Raw genomic sequence first — 23751 nt, forward strand, 5'->3', positions numbered from 1 at the left:
TGATTTCTACATTTAACTGAGTTTTTGTAGTTGCTGGAAGTTGCTTATCAATTTGCACTTTAATAACACAATGCTGCTAGCCTCAGCATTAATTTAACCACAAAATCCAGCCCATTGGTTATTCCCTCAGATTAAATGCCTCATTAGCCTTTTCTTGAAGAGTGCCTGCCCTTGAACATAATATTTTAGACTGCTTTGTCCCTTCCCTCTACTTATGTTTAGCCCTGCCCCATATTGTCTGAGTTGCCCCTCTCTGGCTTAAATCTTCCTGATCTATTTACCCCCACTATGAGGACATACATACTAGTTCAGTTTAAGTGCAGCTCATGTTGTCTGCAGAGTTTCCTCTATCTCACAACGGCGGCGCAGTGGTTAGCACCGCAGCCTCACAGCTCCAGCGACCTGGGTTCAGTTCTGGGTACTGCCTGTGTGGAGTTTGCAAGTTCTCCCTGTGTCTGCGTGGGTTTCCTCCGGGCACTCTGGTTTCCTCCCACATGCCAAAGACTTGCAGGTTGATAGGTAAATTGGCCATTATAAATTGCCCCTAGTATAGGTAGGTGGTAGGGAAATATAGGGGACAGGGGGGGATGTGGTAGGAATATGGAATTAGTATAGGATTAGTATAAATGGGTGGTTGATGGTCGGCACAGACTCGGTGGGCCGAAGGGCCTGTTTCAGTGCTGTATCTCTAAACTAAACTAAACAACTCATTCCAATGCCTAGTTCTGAAACTCTTCCTTGTACTCCATCTATAATTGGGGATTTAATTGTTCTACCAAGTCATGTGCTGATGTGGCTAATTTGCATTTACTGGCCTTTCATGTGACATTGGAAGTAATCCTGAATTTACTATCAATTACATTCTAGTCTGTCAACAGGAATCTTGCTGGTAATAAGATGAGGGTGCTTTTTAATCAAGCACCAAACTTGTTGGAACCAATCCAGTTCTTCCCTATGCCATCAGTTCCAATGTGAACCACAACTTCAGTCTGTTCAGTTCTTTGCACCACACCTTACAAATGATATATTGGCCATGGAGGGGTACAGCACAGATTTACCAGAATGATCCAGAACTTAAGGGTTACATTATGAGGACAGGTTGCAAACATTTGGGGGGCATTTTCTTGAGATTAGGCAGTTGTGGGTTGATCTAAATAAGGTGATAAAAAAAATTCAATAAAGTTGATAGAGAAGCTGGTGAGAGAAGCTAGTAAAAGGGGACACACTCTCTTAATTGATAAATGTCATATGCCTAACTGTTCCAAGTTTTAGTGATAAGCCTGAGATTTTGGATGACCGCATTCTGGTCTGTTTAGTGTAAACATTAACATTCTGCAATCTTAGAAAAATGTAAAAATAAATGATGACAAATCTTAAATGTGAAACTGTGCTAAATTCACAGCCAGAGGCTGGCAAATGCGAGTGCTTAGCCTGACACTGGGATTTTTCTGCTACATTTGTGATGAATTTTGTCAGTTCTGGGACAGCCTACTTGATGGAGGATAGTGAAAGCATTCGACCTCAGGGGAGTAGAGACGGAGATGGCCATCTATCTCACCCTATTACCAGCAAGCTTCTGGTTGACTGACTGTGGAGTGTTATTGGCAGGTGAAGTCTGTTGCTAGGCTTGTCCTATCTTGTGATTAAAGAAGGCTGTTCAAAAACATTTGATCCTCATGGGAAGAGGTGTAGGGTTGGAAATACAAAAAGGGATTATATTAACCCTAAATTTGTATCAAGTGTTACAGGATATATTTTATAGGAAGTGAGTTGTACTGTAAAGAAGTCCCTTTTTAGGGATATCTAAGGGATATTAAATAGGTCAGTTGTGTTGTACAATTTTAATGAAAAACTGATTTCAGCTCCCAAAAAGAAACTATGTAGCTTATTCCAGCTGTGAAATAACTAGCCAGAAGGTGTGAGACCCACATCTCTGGAAGGTAGGCTCACACTAGTTGGTCTTTGTCAGGCAACAAGGAATCTGGACTAAAACCAATTTTCAGAGGTTGTTTGACAGACCATTGGACTACTACAACCTTCTTAAGCAACTATTGGGACAAACTTGGCAACCAGAAAAAGTTACTGCCTGGTTGTATTAATGGTGTAACCGTACATACAGTGCCATTGTCTTTTGGCAGGGAAGCAATGTGGAGCTGGCAATGTAAGTCAGGTCTGCCAGTTCTATGTCACTCAAAACATTAATGACTATGACCTCTGCAGTAAATTATTTCTGTGAATATGCTTGTTTTAGTATGAATGATTTTATATCAGACCATTATAATTCATTAAGTTTATCAGCAAGGCATCACCCTCTTTATGCTAGAATTGAAGCCTCTTCGCTAGCAGAAATGGAATGTGTTCAAAGCAAACTTGGTGAGGAGACAACATTTGACAAATTTCAATTACATTTATGAAGAGATAAGGCCCTCTAATGTCCTAGTGAGTGAGCGCATCACCTTGTGTAATGCTAATCTATGTAGATCCCAAAGGTACCAGATTCAGTTACAGATTATGCTGAGTTAGCTGATCTCAGCTGGGGCAGTTGCAATTTTACTTCAAGTGCCCGTAGACTATGGAGTGGAAACATCCATCAGGTTTGTTTCTGATGACTTCAACTGGAAATATATATTTCTGGATGTCAAGTGAGAACAAGATCAAGCTTGGTGGTGATGTCCTCCTTAGTTACATTGTCAGAAGTTCTGAGTTCTGAGATGCTCACATATGAAGAATGGTCACTCAAGTGAGCTGTCCGTTCCCTTCCACATAAGTCATCACCTTAAAGAGAGGAAGGGAGAAAATGGGAAGAAAAAAATGAGTTTACAAAATATAAAGCTGCATTATATTGCTTATAGATCATATTCAGTTACTGTTGTAAAATTAGCAAACAGATGCCAAACATGTTTCCATGTTGTTCCTGGGATTCCCTCTCTAAATTGTTCTGTCTCTCTCCTCCTTTAGGACACTCCTTAAAACCTAACTCTTTGACCAAGCTTTTGGCTCGAAAGCCTCCTTATTGCAACTCAGTGTCTAATTTTGTTTGGTAATGCTGTTGTGAAGAACCTTAGGATGTTTTACTACATTAAAGGAGCCACATAAATGCAGGTTGTTGTTGTTGTTCCTCGTACCATTTATAGCTTTCCAGCTGTTTATGACCAATCAGCACCTGTAGACATTCCCGACTGCCCCTGTGAAACCCTGCATGCTCAAGTAATGTAAATGAGCCTCAGACTGAAGAATCTGTTTTGGTGGTTGGGGGTGGGGGGGGCGGAATTGGGGGGATGGTGGTGGTGGTGAGGCCTGCATCCTTGTGGTGGATGTCCTGTCACCTTGTCTATCCACTGGCGAAACGGTCAAGTGGAAGATCCAGGCCATGTTTGTTACCAGGGTTCTCTATGTCCGGTGCAATGCAATCATGTAGATTGCAGAGCGGAGACAAAAGTGCATAGTCAGATGTTATTAATATAAAGGCTTATAATAGAACTTTACTTTGTTTAAAAATTTAAAGCTTTCCCATTAGAAGGAAGGTCTTAGATAGTGTGTGAGTTACATTTTTGTGGTTTGGGTTAACTTCAAGACCGGGGAAAATATTCCAGTGTTACTCTGGGGAGGCCTGTCATTTATATGCCGTAAGCCTATGTATAGCTGACATCTTATGCTCATGTTAAATTTCATATCTGCTAATGAGTTGCTACTGAGCTTTTTTAATGGTTCCCCTGTTATCCCTGTGAGATATCAATAAGACTGATCTGATAAGTCCGGTTGTAACACTATCATTGAAGGCCTCCTGTGTTGTGGTTTCATTATTGTAGTAATGTCATGTGCCGCATCTAATTCCAAAGAGAAATTCAGCTGCAAGCCTTTAAACATTGTCACTCCTAGTTTTACTGAGATTTTTCTTGGGCTACTGACTGGAGTCTGTGTGGGTGAATGAACACTATTACACATAAATAATAAAAATGTTATTTGAAAGCTCCCATTATCTATTGAAATGAGTATATCATATCTTTCAGGCCCCAATTGTGGGTATTCAAAAGTCACATGAAGGTTTGCACTTCTATGTTAACATTGTAGAAATCAAATGCTCCACAGGAGAAAGTACAATACGGTGAAAAAATGTTTTAATCACAGGAAATACTTATTTACTTATTTGTTTTAATATAAGTTAATCAGGCATCACTACACCCTCCAATACAGCAGAACGACAAGGTTCAACAATCCTCTCGAACATTCCAAAGCAAGGTCCATAGAAAACTTAGCCATCAACATTCAGCACGCTGGGTGTGATGACATTACTTGTTCACTGCAGTCAGGATCCAACCAGTAACAAATGAAACTATCAGGAAAGGGTCATATCTATCAAATGTGTACTGATGAACTATTGAACCTTAATATGAGGCTTCACTCACATGCAGAATCCACAACATTGTTGGTCTTTACAGGTTTCATGTCCACTATTCCTTTACCGGTTTTCTGGCATTAATTACGCTCTGGAAAATGGTGTGTCTTCAATTCATTGTACCTTCTAACTTTCACAGTGTTGCACAGTCAGGAACAGCTAGACTGCTGTGTATGAATGCTCCTGCTGTGAGGGAAATTGAATGGCCCTCATCAATCGCCTTAAGGGCAGATTCTGATTAAATGATTAAGTACATACAGGCACAGTCTTTTCTCTACTTCACTCTCTAAGGATCAGGAGCTTACATATCCCATCACAGAAAGGAAGAGCTTCCTATAGGCAAACATCAGATAAGTGGCCTTTGCTTCCTAGCTCTCTAACTGTTGTTAGGCACGTTTCTGTTCTGTTGTTCTGTTTATGCAGTAGAATGCATTTTCTATGCTATTTTTGAAGCTGGGTGCTTCAGCTGTGATCTTGAAATGTCCCTCCAGTAAGAATGGCACCCTTCACAGTAATTCTCTCATTGTTTTGTTGCACTGAGCTCATTTGTGCATGGTATGGATTTACAAGTAGGGTAGAAGAAATCAAAAACAAAATCTAGTAACTTTGAATGCTTGTCCGGTACAAACACATTGTTATGATCAGGTGAGGAGGGGTCGAAAAGCTCCCCTCTTGTCCCTCTCCTTGTTTGCCCGCAACAGAATTTATTTAGTTTAAACAGTTGAAATGCTTACCAGTTCAGTGAGGGTTTAACCCTTTTAGATGCTATGATCATCAAAGAATCAATCGGACAGGTTTTCTTCAGTTTAAACAAGAAAGAGGTGAGTTTATTGTACTTAAAACTAAAACCCGATCTAAGTAAAAATAATAAACTATGCTCCAACTTTCACACACACATGAGAATCACACACACACAAATCGGTTACAGAGTGAAGAAGAAGAGATTGGTTGGATTAGAGTCCAGAACATATAAAAGAATATATAGTCTGTGGAATCTGATAGTTCAGTTGTCTTCCGGATGAACTCATGGTGTGAAGTTTCTATCTGGTAGAGGTGGCCACCTGGTTCAAGGTTTTCTAGGAGACAGTAATGTAGATGGATTTCGCTCCAGGATCTCTGTCTGCAGCAATAATACTTGGATGTTTTGCAGCTGCAGGCAGGGTTCGAACTTACAGCATTGCCTGGAGAGAGAGAGACAGACAGACCCCCCCCAGTTGGGTCCTGCACTGGTCAAAAGCAGGTGCTTGTCTCCGTTAGCCAAAGGAAACTCCAAGTTTTCACACAGATGGAGAGACTGTCACATGATTGTCCAGTGTATTATCTCTTTTGCATTTTAATTATTTCAAGTCTTAAGAATTCCAATCTCTCTCGGGTCCCATTGTTTCAGTGTTTACCCTTTGAGTTTCGGCTCCACCAGTGTTAATGTTCCAAGATGGCTTTGAATGTCTTGTTAATGAAAGTAAAGCAGGTAGCTCATTCAAAGTTAGCAAGCCATTGTTCTGGTCGGAGATTAACCAGACATTCATTTCTACCTCTATACCTTGGAATGTGAGGTATTTCAATGCAAATTGTGGTGGCCATTTTAGCTGCTTTCTTTTTGGAAGTTTAATTTAGGTTTCCAACTGATGGATTAAAAATATATCATTTGGCACAGCACATGTTCATGACAACATTGAGTTAGGAAATGAAAAAATGAGAAAGAAAAGCATAAAGCTGTGTTTATATTCTACTAGCATGTGCCAAAGTTACACACCAAAATGGCCAGTTAATTGACATGAATTTTTTCAAGCAAACAGAAAAACTAGGTACCTTAGTTGTCCAGAAAGGCAGACATTCGAGTGTGAGTTAATGTCCTATGCTCTGTAATCAGTGCATTCTAAGCATGTGTGTGTGGCAAACCCTCTGCAAGAATTAGCACTAGGCATGCTACTCCTCATGCTCTCAGGGCCCATTGTGCTAACTTCCAAAGCACATTGTCAGCTACCCAAAGAATGATTCTGCTAATTATTTCTGAAAATGCTTTGTTTATTAGTGTACAGCAGTTGTAATAATGTTCTATAAATATAGAAGCATACGGAATTTGTGAGCGGATGGACAGAAACCAGGTGAACCTGAAATCCTTTCATTGCAGAGACACCATTAAAACATAAACTTTGAACATGTTTTAAGGGCCAGAAGGGCCACAACCAAGCTTATTTTTTGTGGGAAAGGGTGGGGGTGGGGTTCCTGTTAATCAAAATGAACGATGTCAGTGCTAAAGAATTAAATATTTTTCAACCTTTTACGTCCAGTGGCAGTATCACGTGCTCCAAGTTTAGTTACAGTATGAGATGAATTCAGGTCAAAATGCTATTCACTCTTTCCTAATGATGGATCCCGATTCCCTGCTGCACGAATGGGTCATTAAAAGCCAAACCAGCCACCCAGTGGCCTCTCAAAGTGAGATTGCCAATTTAATTCTGAAAGGCGTGAAGTTTTGTGCTATGGACTCATATCCAGTAGGAACTAGGTTCAGATTCTTAACTCATTTCACAGAAATGTTTATAGCTGTCAAAGCAGAAAGACTTTCATTCCAACATTAGATGTGGGTTTGAACCCAGGTCCCAGACTTGAAATCAGCATTTAAACATCTTATTCCTTCTATCCTCTTCCTGTGTGGACACTTTTATTTGCATATTCTGTACCAATAATGTGTATTTCTACTGATTATAATAAATGTCCCAATCTGTTTTATATAGAACCTTCAACTAATTAAAACATAAAGTGCACCTCTGTGCTTCTGCTCAGCATAAAACATGAGGTGACATTAATTATAGTAATTAGTGAATGGATCATTTGTTTATTTTGCATTTCAAATATATTCCATGAATGCAGCATGTCACAGGTTTTTTTTCAAAATTATAATTTTCTGGTATTATATCCACAAGACCCAGATTATCGAGAGAGAGACAGATAAAACACAATACTTACAATTCTCATCTCACCTATGTTACATCATAGATAATGAATTCAATATTCTGATTTTGAACACTGAGCTGACCAATGAGCTGACCAAATGGATCAATGTGTCCTTTTCCAGTTCTTTGCATTCCTATGTTCCTAAAACTAGCTCATTTTCTGTGTGATGTGGCAGCTATATTGTGAATGTTTTGTTTAAGCATTGCTAAGCAACCATCATTAGAAACCCTTGATCTGAAATCCTAAAAAATATTCATATCATGCAGCACTTTGTATTGAATATTTAATCACTACGTACCAATAGACAAATTAACAGAATAAATCCCACTCAATTTTCCCATCAGAGACATCGATTTTGTGTTTCACATAAAGAGATATAGATACCAGGCAGCAAAGCCGTCAGCTGGGATATAGAAGTTTGAAGCCCCCTAGGTAGCTTAAGCACATGGGAAATCCATCAGGGATAATAAAGTCACAAACGTGAAATACCCAGTAAAGGAAATAAAGCACATGTTAATTAGAAAACTCATCTCCCCTCCACATACGGGGAATTTTGAATTCCACACACTCATTTAAAGTTACTCTTACGAATCCAAATAAATATTTTCCACCACTTACTGTATTTAGAAATAGAAAGATTTACAGGGTAAAACCACAGAATATATCAGTAAAATATTGCACTGTTTGTGTGTTCATTTAGAATAAATAGAGTTACTCTGTAACCGTGAAATAGTATTTTTAATGTCTTGAGTGAGGAAGACTACAAAATATACGGGAGACAAAGTCAAGAATAAGTTACAAAGGTCCACCTTACAAGTAAGATATAAATAGTTAGAATAACATGGGGTATTATTATTCACGTTGAACTTGTATTTCCTTGCAACTGCATTTGACCACATTTAGGGAAAAAAGGCAGTCATTTTTAAGGCACTAAAAATAGATACTTTGGTCCTTTTCTTTTCAGCTTAAATGAGTGTATGAAATATTTCCTTCATTTGACTTTTAGTTGTAATCAGTTGAGTGGATACTTTCCACAAACAATCCTGGAGAGCTCAGGGACTTGATTACTATACTGAGATAGATTATATCCTATTGGACTTGTTATGGCACAGTTTGATCAGCCACCTTGAGGTGATATTCTTGTAAAACTTGGCATTTGTTTTGTTTTTCTATGTATCTATAATTCGAAGTAAAGCCATAGAAAAGGAATTGCTGTTATAATGCATATCACAAACAACTGAATAAAATCATGACTAAATAAATGTTCTTTTCTCCTCTCCTGGAGGCATTGGTTGTACTGTGCTATGGATCCACAGTATAGGTTAACCCCTGTAACATATTCTGTGGCTACTATTTATGTGCAAATATAAGGAGTACTATTGAATACAGTATCCTAGCCTTTATTAATAAGGAAATAACATATAAGAGCAAGGAGGTTATGTTGAACTTGTATAAGACAGTAGTTCGTCCTCAGCTGGAGTAATGCATCCAGTTCTGGGTGCTGCACTTGAGGAAAGATGAGAAGGCATTGGAGGGAGTACAGAAAAGATTCACGAGAATGGCTCCAGGGATGACTAACTTCAGTTATGAAGATAGATAGAAGTTGGGATTGTTTTCCTTGGAGAAGAGAAGGCTGAGAGGTGACTTGATAGAAGTATTCAAAATCCTGAGGGGTCTGGACAGTGTGGATAGGGAAAAACTGTTCCCACTCGTGAAAGGATCAAGAACGAGAGGGCACAGATTTAAAGTTCTGATGAAAGGTCACAGACCTGAAACATTAACTCTGTTTCTCTCTCCACAGCTGCTGCCAGACCTGCTGAGTATTTCCAGCACTTTCTGTTTTTATTTCAGATTTCCAGCATCTGCAGTAGTTTGCTTTTATCACAGATTTAAAGTAATTGGCAAAAGAAGCAAAAACGACATGAGGAAAAACTTCTTCATGCAGCCAGTGTTTAGGATCTGGAATGCACTGCCCGAGGGTGTGGTGGAGGTAAGTTCAAATGAGGCATTCAAAAGGGAATTAGACAGTTACCTGAATAGGAGAATGTGCAGCGTTACGGGGAGAAGGCAGGGGAATGGCATTATGTGAACTGCTCATTTGGAGAACTGGTGTCGACACGATGGGCTGAATGGCCTCCTTTTGCACTGTAGTAATTCTGTGAATTATGAGGGACATCACAACCAAGCTCAATCTTGTCCTCACCCAGTGGCTATGAATATGCCTGAACTCAGTACAGTTCAGGGCTTTAACTTTAAATTTGAAGGTCAACAGAAAGATAAGGAAAATTGGAGCTACCCAACTATATGTCTTTGAACAAAAGTAGACCTGCAGGGGATATAAATTTATGTCATGACTGAAAATACAGTTGAATGGAAGGCAGTAAGTACACCTTCCCTACCATTACAACCTATAGTTACATCCTTAAAACCAAAATGTAAATTTGGAATGATTAAAGTGAGAAAGTACTACAGCTAAAAGGTTTACAAGTAAATTTATTTCTTCAATATTTTCATTAGAGGCAGGTTTTCACCTCCCCCAAATCAATATAATGTTTGCCACTCAAAGACAGTTCAGGTACAAATGTGATCTCATTATGTTTCAGAGATTTCTCATGGATGAAACAGTCTCATCTGAGCTATTGAGCTATTCTGTTTTAGCTTCATGTCAACACTCACCAGCTTTCCTCCTTAGGAATCTCAGCTCAGCAAGTTGGACATCTCCTGGTATTATTTTCTGTTTTCAATCTAAGAATAGAATTATTAGGATTTAATCTCTTGTTGAAAGATGAGCCACTTCAGGGCCATTGAACATTCCAAAAGCTGAATTTTCCTTCACCTTACCAGTTGGAGATATATACCAATATACTTTAGCTGCGACCCATATTTCCCTTACCTTGTCACACCTGTGGTAGGATGGCCCCTGTCTGTTCCTTCCCTACCTGCTACATGTACATTATGGCAAGGAGGTGGGCAACTGCAAAATTTTCCTGCCTTCCTGCTCATGATTCAGCAAACTCCAGGGACTGTCTGGGCAAGGGTGACAACAGTTCATAGGGCAGCAGCAGAAGGCTTGCTTTTGCCCCTTTTGGAGGACGAGGTCCCAGTAGTTGTCACCCTTCCCTTACATTAGGCCTCAGACTCTTACCTATTTAGGAAAAGGCCCATTTTGAGGCCTAATATCCGTAAGCTCCTCCCTGCTTCTTGGGGCTTCTCTGCCTCCTTTAAATGTTTCCCATCTCAGTGCAGTCCCGGCAAAGTGCAGCTGGAATCTTCACCTGCAGCAATAGTGGGTTTCCTCATGGTGGCAGGGATTCTGCTGGGACCCTGGCCCTGCATAGCTCATGATTTTGACTGAGAAAAATGGGTTGGGGGTCATAGTGATGTCAGGATGGTGGGTGAAGCCCTAGCCCTCTTCACCCACCTTCAGTGGATTAGGGAAAATCTACCAATTTATTTATACATTTGGTCCAACATTTCAGCTATAGAGACAGAATTAATGTGTAGCTGTTACTTCTTTCTTTACTAGTACATAGAATATTTCTATTTACATGGACCATGGTAAAACTACTGTTTCCGTTCTAACACTGATATAGGATTCTTTGATATCATATCATTTTCATCATTTGAAACAAGTCAAAGAGATCTGAAGAAGATGGAATGCCATATTGTGATTTATTTTTAGAATAAGACATTCTGTAATTCATTCTTTACTTTATGCCTAGCACCAATAACACATAACAATAGCTGTCAACTGTCACTGACTATTGATCACTCTCATAGACTACACATGCATATTATGCACACTTTGCACATAAAACTTTATAAAATATATGCATTATGTGTGCTAACATGAAACTCACGTCATGAGCAAATATATTGCCTGATATCACACTCCAATTATCTGCCATCCCAATTATCCAGTAGAAATTCCATGGGACAAAGTCTAATGTGAAACGTGCCTTGTTGCACAGCTTGTTAATATTAATAATCCTGTTTGACAAAAATCAACATCACAGTTCAAGAAAGATTAATTTCAGTTGGAGTGTTAATTTTCATATTACTTGTCTTTATTCTTGTGTTGTGTTGATGTACCATATTTTTGGAGACTTTTGATTATATCCCAATTCCCATTATCCGTAAGAGATGTCTGTCCTTATAAGAGATAATGGAGGTACCTCCCTTGCTAAATTGTTCATTTCATAATCAACCTAATTTGCATATTCTTATTATAACAAATAAACAGAATGCAATGCAATTAACTTCCAAGTCAAGGTAGTGTGGTGGCACAGCTCATGGGTGTATCATAGCACTATTTCGCAGAGCTTCAGAATGTAGATTTTAACCAGTAATTCCCCATGCAGTAAGTACACAATCTCAGCCATACTATTGTGCCTTCCCATGTTAATAAATGGTAAATGGCACCTGGGTACTGTTGCCTGTTCCCTGAAGCCAGCTTAGGTAGAATTGGCCCCAAACATGCAGTAGCCCAGCTACCTGCTCACTTGGCTGAAGAAACCACGAGAGCTAAGAATGAGAATAAAAATATACCTCTAGTTTTATAAATTAATGCTTAAGGTTTTAGGTTTATAGGAAGAACTCTCTTTTGTAATTAAACTAATTAATTTATGTAAATGAGAGTTAATTCTTTTAATTCATTAATTTCATTCCTAACAGATACACCATCTTAGCTAAAGATAAGATTTGCAGTTTTTGGAAGTATAGATCTAATTTACATATTTAATTTTGACCATTAGCATAAATCATTAACATGATATCCCTAACAACATAATAAATAACCCTCTGAGCTTTAAAAAGGTACACTTGATTTTTTTTGTTCAAGGGGAAATGTCAATTTTCAGGTGTCATCTCAGGTTGATGACTCTGAGACATCTGTTTTTTCTTAAATTGAAATATTATGGGTTTACCATCTATTCCTAGTCTCCCCTCAAGGTATTGACTCCGAGTATGGTTCCATCAGATTGCTGCAGCTGTCCAACTCAAGTGGCTAATCTTCATTGGATCTAGACAATGAGTGCTGTTAATACAGGGAGCATCTGAGCCAAGCTCAATATTGGCAGTGGATAGAAGTCATAAACAGAAATGCTGACTGACTTTTTTCCCCCTCCTTTAGCCCATTGTTCTGCCCCAGCTACCAGAAGAGACTGGGGATTAAACCTGGGAACTTCTTACCTGTGCTGCTTAGTAATAAATCAGGTGGTGTTTTCAATCATATGACTACTACGGGAGGTCTCTGTTCTTTTATGTGTCAATCATGGGTAGCCCTCTCACCTCTGAGACAGAAAGTCATGGGTTCAAGTTCCACTTCAGAGATTTAAGCACAAAATCTAGGCTGGAGCTCCAGGACAGTGCTGAGGGGGTGTTGCATTGTCAGAGAAGCCATCTTTTGGTTGAGATGTTAAACTGAGGCCCTATCTGTCTCCTCAGGTGGGCATAAAAGATCCTATCACACTATTTCGAAGAAGAGCAGGGTGTCCTGGCCAATATTTACCCCTCAACTGATATCACAAAAAAAACCTGATTATCTGTTCATTATTACATTACTTTTTGTAGGAGCTTGCTGTGCACAGTTGACTAACATGTTAGTAGTGACAAAAGTATTTTATTGGCTGTAAATCTCTTTGGGACATCATGAGGTCATGAAAGGCACTATATAAATGCAAGTCTTTTTTTCTTTAAAAAGTAAAGATATTTTATTCCCTCTCCTTGTCTAAACTCTGCTTACAGCAATCATCTTCAGAGAACACCTTTTTGTCCCATTCCTATTAGGAAGCACATGTCTTAAAATATATGATGAACAGTTGTTGGAAAGTGATTCCTAGCTTTATTTTCTGGGTGGCTGATCTTCCCCAATAGGTTCAGGAAGGTATACACAAGCCAGCAAACAGAAAACCACCTTGTTGCCCCTGTATGTGTAGACTGAACACAGCCTGTCCCAAGAAAATATACTTGGCTGACTGTCAGCTCTTCGTGTTGACAGTCAGCATGTGCAAAAGCCTGTCAGCACCATGTCTCTCAAATCAGTGTTGTTCAATGTTGCAGCATTTTTGATTCAAGTCACCCTAGATTGCCCTGAAATTTCACTGGGCATATACACATATCTACAAATATCTATTCATGTACAACAGCCACATCTTGTCCTTATGTGCAAAACTACAGGTTGAATTTGAATCGCGTGCTGCGTTGCTCGGTGGCGTGCTTTCAACTCGGCGGCCTTCCGACACGGAAGGGCAGCCAAGGAGCCTCCGCAATATTTCGCCTGGGGCCTCATTTAAATTGTGGGGGCGGAGCGGCCACCCCCGATGATGTAGAGGGGGCAGCTGCCATGTCCCTGGCAATGGCATCCGGCGCCACTGCGCTGGTGCCAGCGCCATTTTTAAAGGAGTTTAAGCCCTAAGCAGAAATATTGATTTTTAAAGCGGCAAGGAATTTAATTTTTAATAAAAACAATAAATTTCACATAGAAGTGCCACTTCCACTCCCACAATGATCACACAATAGATTTATTTCCCTCTCACCCCCAGAAACCATTCTTTACAGTCCCGAACTTTAAACCCCAAACTTTGCACTCTCTGCACTTCAACCCCTTCCCACCATCCCCACAGCCAATGAAAAATGTTTTCCCTGCTCCTCCACCCTACCCCGCCCTGAAAATGTTATTCCTCCCCCCTCCCCACGAGTTTCTCGCCTCGGAACTCCATACAGAGTCGGTAAAATTGGCATGGGACATCCGCCTCTGCAGGTAAGTTCATTAGCATCTAATTTAGGTTTATTTGAATATTTAGATGAAGGCCTGCCACCAGGCGGCGGGGGTGCACCAAGGACCCCCACTGCCGGTAATATGCGGCGTGCCCTTCTCGATGTCGTGGGTCGAGGCGGGTCTCTCCCCACAACATTTTACCGGCCGCTGCGCTGAGACCCATAGCGTTGCAGGGCCGGTAAAATTGAGCCCGTTGTTACGACCAGGTGAAAAAGATGTCTAGGGGTCTTTTACTGACTTCAGCTGGTCTTATTATAACAGGGTTTAATTTTAAACTGCATTTTGAGCTCCCCCTTTGTGAATCATTGTTCACAGCTTTCCAATTATAAGGCAAAGAAATGTGCACACCAGGTTTTCGTTGGGTTTAAAGAAGAAAAGTGAAATTTATTAAACCTTAAACATAAACTCTAATTCAGTTAACGCCTATGGATACACTAGCATGCATACGCGATACACACATGCAAATAGAGACAGAAAAGAGAAGAAAAACAAAATGGAGAGGTTTGAGGCAATCTCTGGAGAGGATTTTTTTTACTGTGCTTCAAGCTCACTGTAGGGTCCCTGATTGTAGATAGTCCTGCTTTTCGATGGGGCCCAGTATTCTTCTTAAAAAATCTTCACTGCAGGAGACTTTTCTCTCTTGGGGTTCATATGCCTTCAATGGTTTCCAAAGCTGGTGAGAGCGAGATGAGAGCAAACAGGAGACAGGTGTTCTCAGTCCAGGAGAAAATAGCTTTCTGAGTTCAAATTCCCTGTTGGAAGTTCAAATTCAAAAAACTCCAACAGTCAGTCATGTGACTAAACTGGCTTGACTACATCTGTTTGTGTATTCGGCCATCTTAATAGTTAACCTGGAATGCTTCAACATCTGCTAATCAAAAGCCAAAGTCTCCAATTGTTTTTGAAAGCAAGTTCTTTCCTCACCAACAATAGTTTAAAGTCAATGTTCAAATTAATTTTCCTCATTCTTGGCAGGTGGGGGGCTTTCCCGACACCTCCACACCCAAGGGAATGAAATGCGATTTGAAGAAAAAATGGCACATTTCATTACAGGGTTTGAGAGAAATAGAAGATACAGAAAGAAAAACCATGTATTTCTCTCATTCATTTCCATTTATTCATCAATCTTAAAGCCTATTAAAAATGGTCTTTTCTAGGTACCAGGGCTGTTTTAATTTTCCCTTTCTTGTCTCAGCAGAGTTAGTAGTGGGCGAGTCTGTCCTGAACTCTCTGAGTCATGCAAAGAATTTTGACTTCTGGGGATGGGTGGTTCCCTTTTCCTCTGACTGTGGGGGTGAATTCTTTGTTAATCTCCCCTTTGTTCTCTGGGACACTCCTACCCACAGGTATTTGTGCAGACATGACTGCACTCTCCTGTGACACTTAGACTAGGTGAGTCATCACCCTCAAGGTTTCTGTGTCCCCTAGAGATCTCTCTTTGTCTCTGCAGGTTCCTGTCTTTGCTGTTAGCAACTCTGGTGGGGTGCTTCCAGAGTCTGCATTTACATAGGAGGATATGGGGGTCTAACTTTTCACATTTCTCGGAGTTGGTTGACCGGCGAGTAGGGGCTTTCATCTGGGATTCCTCCCGGACTTCCTGCCCTCTTGATCACCTTTGCCCCTTCTCTTTTTAAACTTTTGCCAGCTGTGTGCTTGCCTGTCCCCTATTGTTCTTGGTGGGGTCCCTTACAGTTCACCAGCCCTCTGCTGAGGGTCTTCCTAACATCAGTACAGGACTTAGGGGGTGCAGATTTCACTGTAGGTTGGGGTTTCCCCTCAACCTGGCACATGTGGCAGCTCTTGCAATACTCCGCCACATCTTTGTGGAGTTTTGGCCAGTTAAACTGCTTTCTTATGCGAGCTTTGGTCTTTCATATACCGGCATGTACAGCTACTGTAGTCTTGTGGGCCCTTCTTAATATTTCTCCCCGGTAACTCTGCGCTACCGCTAACTGGTGAACTATTGTCCACTCCTTGCCGTCAGGTCAGCGAGGAGAACTCAATTTCCTCATCAGTACCTTATTCTTCAAATAGTAGCAATCAGGGATTCCCTCTGCTTCACTTTCAGATGGGCAGCCTGTGCTAACTCTCACAATACTGGGTCAGCTCACTGAGCCTCAGCTAGGGAAAATCCATTTAATTAATTCCCTGGGTCTCCTAACTTTCCAAAGAAAGTCTCGGCCAGGCAGACCTCATGGTCATCTGCTTGCAGTGCCAATGCAGTGTCCTCTGGCGGAGCTGGTTTGTTCATGGCCTGATCCACTACACATTCAGGGACTCTGCAGGGGTCCATCTCCTGCCACTGCCTTGTCTCTCTGACCTCCTGTAGTCTTTCTTTCACTATTTGGGGGACTACCACCTTCACCCCTGCCAGATCATTACCTAGGAGCAGGTCAACCCCATCCACAGGCAAACTAGGGACAATCCCTAAGGTCACCAGTCCTGCAACTAGGTTGCACTCCAGGTACACCCAGTGTACAGGTACATGCATACATTGCCCTCCAATACCATTCACCGCTATTCTGGTGTTCACTGCACTCTCTGGGGGAAAGGGCAGGCTTTTTCCCAGTAAAAGGGATCTGGTCGCCCCTGTGTCCCTGAGAATTACTATGGGCTTGTTTGCTCCACTCGAGGGATATGGGGTTACTTTCCCTTCAAACACAAAATCCTGATAACCTTCAGGAATCCTATTAACTTTTCCTGCACTGGCCGTAGTAAGCTTCCTGGGTTGCACTCTTACTGCAGTTAAAGCCACAGCTTGTTCTGTGTTTTCCATCAAGGTCCCATCTTCACTGAGCAGTTGTGCCCTGATTAACCCTACCGGTTTTCCCTTTAGTTTCCAGCAGTCAGCTTTTAAATGCCCTGCCTTATTACAAAGGAAGCACACAGGTATCTGGGTCTCACTCTTGCTCACAGCACCTTCCTTTTTGGCTGGAATTGTGCCCCCTGTGTCTTTTGCTTTTGTTTCTGTCCCAGGACTGCTTGGGCTCCTATCACCTTCCCATCCTTTGTCCTTTTCAGATTTGTGGGGCTGATTAGGAAAGGTTCTCCCCTGGGAAACCAACTTATAAATTAAAGCAAACTTATCCCAGAACGGCCGCTTGCCGGACTCTCTGGACCCACTGCTCCCCTACATGGGGTCTTTATTGAGAATGGGAGAAAGTTTTTAAATTCCTGTTACAGAATTAATTCTCTGAGAGTTTCATAGCTGAGCGGCATTTTTAAAGCCCCCAGCCACTTGTCAAAAGCCAACTGGTTACTTCTTTCAAACTCCAGATAAGTTTGATTGGCTTGCTTTCTGAGGGTTCTAAACTTTTGGCGATAGACTTCAGGTACGAAATCATTTGCCCCGAGGATAGCATTTTTTGTCAGTTCATAATTTGATGAACTCTCATCTGGCAACAAGAAATAAACTTCATGGGCTTTTCTGGTTAGTTTGTTTTGCATTAAAAGAGACCAGGTCTCAGCTGGCCACTTTAGTTCCCTTGCCAGTTTTTCAAAAGCCACAATAAACACTTCCACATCTTCCTCATTGAATTTTGGAATTAATTGAGTGAGTTTTAGAAATCTTTTACCTAGCCCTGAATTATGCTCCTCCATATTGGCCATGCTTTCACTGGGGTTACTCTACCACCCCCTAGTTAACTCAAGCTACTTCAACTCTCTTTCTTGGCATTCTTTCTGGAATATTTTCTGTCTCTCTCTCTTTCCTTCTCCTGCCTTTCATTTTCTTCATTTTCCCTTTGGAAGGCTCTCTCTTTCTCCCTCTCCTGCCTCTCTCTCTCTTTTTCTCTTTCTTCTAATTCAAGTTTCCTCTGTTCTAAGTGTATCTGTGCTAGCAATAACCTGTCAGATTCTGCTTCTAAGCCTGTTTCTACTTCTTCAGATTCAAGGGAAAAGTGGTTGGCCACTAGCCTTAGGAGTTCAGACTTCCTAGCCTTGCCACATACAGTGATCCCACTGTATTGAAATTTTGCTCTTTTTGATTGGGAACAATTTAGCTTCCCACTACCAATTTCACTTGTTTGTCTGTGGATAAAATTCCGGATGCTAGCATCCAACTTTCTGTTACGACCAGGTGAGAAAGGTGTCTTTTGCTGTCTTCATCTGGTCTTATTGTAACAAGGTTTAATTTTAAACACACTGTGGTTTGAGCTCTCCCTTTGGTGAATCCTTGTTCACCACTTCTCAATTATAAGGCAAAGAAATGAGCACACCAGGTTTTCTTTAGGTTTAAAGAAGAAAAGTGAAATTTATTAAAACTTAAACTTAACCTCTAATTCGGTTAATGCCTACGGATACATGCTGCGCCCACGCTAGCATGCACACGAGATACGTACATGCAAATAGAGACAGAAAAGAGAAGAAAAATTAATTGGAGAGGTTTGAGGCAAGCTCTGAAGAAGGTTTTTTTTTTACTGTGCTTCAAGCTTGCTGTAGGATCCTTGATTGAAGGTAATTCTTGCTTTTCGTTGGGGCCCAGTATTCTTCTTAAACCTTGTTCACTGTAGTTGACTTTTCTCTCTTGGGGTTACTATGTCTTCAATGGATTCCAAAGCTGGTGAAAATGAAATGAGAGGAGAGAGGTGTTCTCAGTCCAGGAGAAAACAGCTTTCTGAGTTCAAATTTCCTATAGGAAGTTCAAATTCAAAAAACTTTAGCAGTAAGTCATGTGACTAAACTGGCCTGACCACGTCTGTTTGTGTATTCAGCCATTTTAGTAGTTAACCTGGAATGCTTCAACATCTGGTAATCAAAAGTCTATTGTGGATTAAATTAGAGCAGGGAATAGCTCTTTGAAGTCCTTTGAAGTACTTGACTGTTGATATGCTAATGTCTCTCCAGCCAAAGTCTCCAATTATTTTTTTAAAGCAAGTTCTTTCTTCAACAATAGTTTAAAATCAATGTTCATGTGGTGAAATTAATTTTCCTCATTCTTGGCAGGTGAGGGGCTTGCCTGACACCGTAAATGTGTGAACTCAAGTTGTCAATAATCATAAAAGTGGAACTCATAGTTTATGTTTATGTTTAGAGATACAGCACTGAAACAGGCCCTTCGGCCCACTGAGTCTGTGCCGACCATCAACCACCCATTTATACTAATCCTACACTAATCCCATATTCCTACCACATCCCCACCTGTCCCTATATTTCCCTACCATCTACCTATACTAGGGGCAATTTATAATGGCCAATTAACCTATCAACCTGCAAGTCTTTGGCATGTGGGAGGAAACCGGAGCACCCGGAGGAAACCCACGCAGACACAGGGAGAACTTGCAAACTCCACACAGGCAGTGCCCAGAATTGAACCCGGGTCGCTGGAGCTGTGAGGCTGCGGTGCTAACCACTGCGCCACTGTGCCGCCCTATTTTTGTGCCTAGTGTTGTGTACGTGAATAAATGGGAGCTACATGTGGATCCCACACTGCAGACATGTGAGGGATATTATGTTTTAAGACAGAAAGGGGATTTTTTTTACTGTAAATCAACTGGTGTTGTAGTTTTTTTTTAAAACAAGGGGAAACGTCATCTTGTATTCATGCTATGAGAAGCTTAGTTAAGAACTCACCAGTTGAGCTGTTCGCATGTGGTTGCCATTTTCTAGAAAATCGATTCAGTGACTAAATATGTAAAAAAAAGTAGATTGCATTAAATATGAGATAATTAATTTCCCCTTTATCACCTCCATTTCTGTGTACATTTTTACAATATTACGAAAGGTCATCAACCTGAAGTGTTAACTTCACTTCTCTCTCCATGGATGCTGCCTGACCTATTGAGAATTTCTGTCATTTTCAGCTTTTATTGATAATATTACCTCAATCAGTTATGTCACCTGCTGTGTAATATTCACGATATATTACCTTCTGCTGGAACCAAAATAAAGACAATTGTGACTCATGGTAGGGAAATATATATTATCTTGAAACACTGGTGAAAATCCTAGAGTCCCATTTAGTAAGTCAAAATTTAACTTATCCTGCCATTGTAAAGCAGTTGGCCATAAGAACAGAAGTAGGCCATTCACTTCTTCAAGGCTGCACTGCCAATCAATGAGATTATGCTTGATCTATATATCAACTCCATCTACCCAGCTTGGTTCCATAATCCTTAATATCCTTGACTAACAAAAATCTATCAACCTCAGTTTTGAAATTTTCAATTGACTTAGTCTCAAATTTTTTTTTGGTTCAGGGAGCGTTTCAGATTTCTGCTACCTTTTGTATGAAGACATGTTTCCTGCCATCACCCCTGAACAGCCTAGCTCTAATTTTAAAGTTATGCCTCCTTGTTCTGGACTCCCCACCAGAGGAAATAGTTTCTTTCTATCTACTCTATTAAATCCTTTAATCATCTTAAAAACCTCAATGAGATCATCCCTTAATCTCTATACTCCAGTGAATACCAGCCTAGTCTAAACAACCTGTCCCCCTAATTTAATCCTTTTTGTCCAAGTCTCAATCTGGTGACCTGTTCATAGGTCTACGTTCAATACATTTGATATTGTTGCTTGTTCTTTGAATTGCCAGCTTTTTGGGAACTCTTGTCTGCTTTTCTGGAGATATTCAGCTTTTGTGAAATTTTTTCGGTTAATAAATGTGCAAAAAGTTGGGGTCAGCACTGCTAGCAGCAGCCAGTTATTAAATAGCTACTCTGGCTCTAACGTCTCTGGGTGCCAGGGGAAATCACTTCACAAACTTGGTCTTGATGCCTCCAGGGCAAAAGCACTGCCTCATTTACTTCACATAACAAATGACAGATACAGGCACGATCTGTCTCTTCTGGTGACTTTAATGCACTTTGCTGAGTATACGCTGAAAATATGGGAGAACTTGCACTGCTGGACAGGATATCATCTGCTGGATTATCTCTCTCTTTAGCCTTGAATATCTCTCTCTCACAATTATATTTATTATTACATCCATTAACTATCCTCTCTTGTTACTCCTAAATTCCAAATGCACTATGCTACATAACTCTTCCTCCTCTCCGCATCACTGTGCAAAACACATTGTGCATTTTCAAATTCCTTGCTTACATTTCTTTCTTTCTAGTTGCAAGCCACTGGTTTTTAAAGCCCAAACCTGGTGTCACCAAACCATAACCTGATGTATCCTGTCATCTTTCCAACATCAGTAGTCTTCTGCACTTTGGGCTTGGCCCTTCACCCAGGTGCCTCATTTAAAAAAAAATACCTGAAAAGGAAAGTACTGCATGGCTATGGGGAAAGAGCAGTAGAGTGGGACTAATTGGTAGCTCTTTCAAAAAGCCAGGATGGGCATGATGGGCTGAATGGCCTCTTTGCTGTATGATTCTATGAAATTCATTGTGCTACAATAACACTGTACTACTGTAAGAATAGCTGTGATCCAAACTGTGACATTCCAGTTTTTCAGTATTTTTTACAGTAGTGATGCTCAAACTTCTCCATAGAGAAATGGGGGAGAAAAACTGAAACTAACAAGCTGATGACTATTAAAATATTAGGGCATTAATCTGATGTATAAAGGAATCGTGCTGAAGTTTGACGTGCACCAAGAGATTGTGCCTTGCATGAGGAATTAAATGGTAGTCTGTCAGGATACCAGATCATTCTTTCATGGAGAAACTTGCTTTGGGGTGACTTTCCCGAGCTTTCATCTCCTGTCCTTTGCTGGCAAATGGTTTACAGAGGTGGCAGCTTAAAAGGTTTGATTTCAGCCCTCTTTGTCTTGCAGTCAGCAATGCAGCTTTAATGAGCAAAACTGACAAAGCCATTACCATAACTAATGCAACCTTCACAATCTTACCTGACCTGCCTTGCAGTTAGGAGTTATTAGTTGTTTGTAAGACAGGACTGAGGTATTGATTAGTATGCATGTTCTCAGTTTAACATTGAGCTCCCAGCCATGCAAAGTTCAGCTGTTTCATTCCCCGTGCATAAATTTCAGTGGTAGCATTTCAGTTGCACAAAAGCGGTAAAATTAGAGATAGTGGATATTGATGCAAAGAAATAAATGCTGACGTACCTATGAATAGTCAAAACAGTACATGTGTTCAACTGTAATTGATATCTTTATGTAAACAGTTTAAAGTTTAGGAAGATTACAGTCATTAGAGTAGCTTTTTAATGCTAATTAGTGTCACAGAACACACCCTCATAAAGAAATATAATAATCTTTCATTTTGCAGCAATACAGACAATGAAAGACAGAAAAAAATAATTGTAGGTTAACGTTATTCCACAATTTAAAGCTCAAAGTGTGAATGGTAAAACCACATAGATACTTCACTGAATTTCTTCCAGTTGTTCTGTCTTGTTTATATAAGTATATATGCAAGGTCCTCAGTACCTTGCTCTACGGCAGCGAGGCCTGGACAACGTACGTCAGCCAAGAGCGACGTCTCAATTCATTCCATCTTCGCTGCCTCCGGAGAATCCTTGGCATCAGGTGGCAGGACCGTATCTCCAACACAGAAGACCTCGAGGCGGCCAACATCCCCAGCATATACACCCTACTAAGCCAGTGGCGCCTGAGATGGCTTGGCCATGTGAGCCGCACGGAAGATGGCAGGATCCCCAAGGACACATTGTACAGCGAGCTCGTCACTGGTATCAGACCCACTGGCTGTCCATGGCTCCGCTTTAAAGACGTCTGCAAACGCGACATGAAATCCTGTGACATTGATCACAAGTCATGGGAGCCAGTTGCCAGCGATTGCCAGAGCTGGCGGGCAACCATAAAGGCGGGGCTAAAGTGTGGCTAGTCGAAGAGACTTAGCAGTTGGAAGGAAAAAAGACAGAAGCGCACAGAGAGAGCCAACTGTGTAACAGCCCCGACAGCCAATTTTATCTGCAGCACCTGTGGAAGAGTCTGTCACTGTAGAATTGGCCTTTATAGCCACTCCAGACGCTGCTGCACAAACCACTGACCACCTCCAGGCGCTTACCCATTGTCTCTCGAGACAAGGAGGCCAAAGAAGATATAAGTATTTATACCTGATTAGGAAATGTGAGAGATCTTCATAGAGCTTTTCCTCTACTTCCTTTTTCTCTCTGCCAGAATCATAGAATCATATAGCTGAATTTTATGGGCCTCCTAAGGATGGAAATTGTGGCAGGGCGAGCCCATAAAATTGCATGGGAAGGTGGGGGTGGAGTTCCCGTCGCCTTCAAATTTAGTCCAATTAATGGCCATTTAAGGGCCTCTTCCCACTGCCACTGGCATTTTACCACCGCTGGCGGTTGCCTCCACCACATGAGGAGGCCGCCCAGTAACTCGAGGTGGATTCCGTGTGGGTTTGTGGGGGAGGGGCCTTCCTCCATGGGCAATTTGTGGCTCACACAGGGCCCCATTGACAAAGGGCACCTCTGTGGCATCACCCAAACCGCACCCTCCCCCCTCACGGGGGCCTACCTGAATTGTCCTGGTGAGCCCACACCCACTTACCTTCAGTCTAGGCCTCATGGCTGCTCTTCTTCAAGTAATTGCTGTAGTTCCAGAGTGGCCACCACTCCCAGTGGTGCTGCTGGGACTGCTGAGCTGCTCGCCCTCTACTTGGCCGCAGCTCTTGGAGGCAAGATCCCCTTCCTTAAAGGGATGGGGATCCCAGCGCCGAGTAATTAATTGCCCAGG

This window comes from Heterodontus francisci, chromosome 19 (assembly GCF_036365525.1).
Source record: "Heterodontus francisci isolate sHetFra1 chromosome 19, sHetFra1.hap1, whole genome shotgun sequence".
Taxonomy (NCBI): domain Eukaryota; kingdom Metazoa; phylum Chordata; class Chondrichthyes; order Heterodontiformes; family Heterodontidae; genus Heterodontus; species Heterodontus francisci.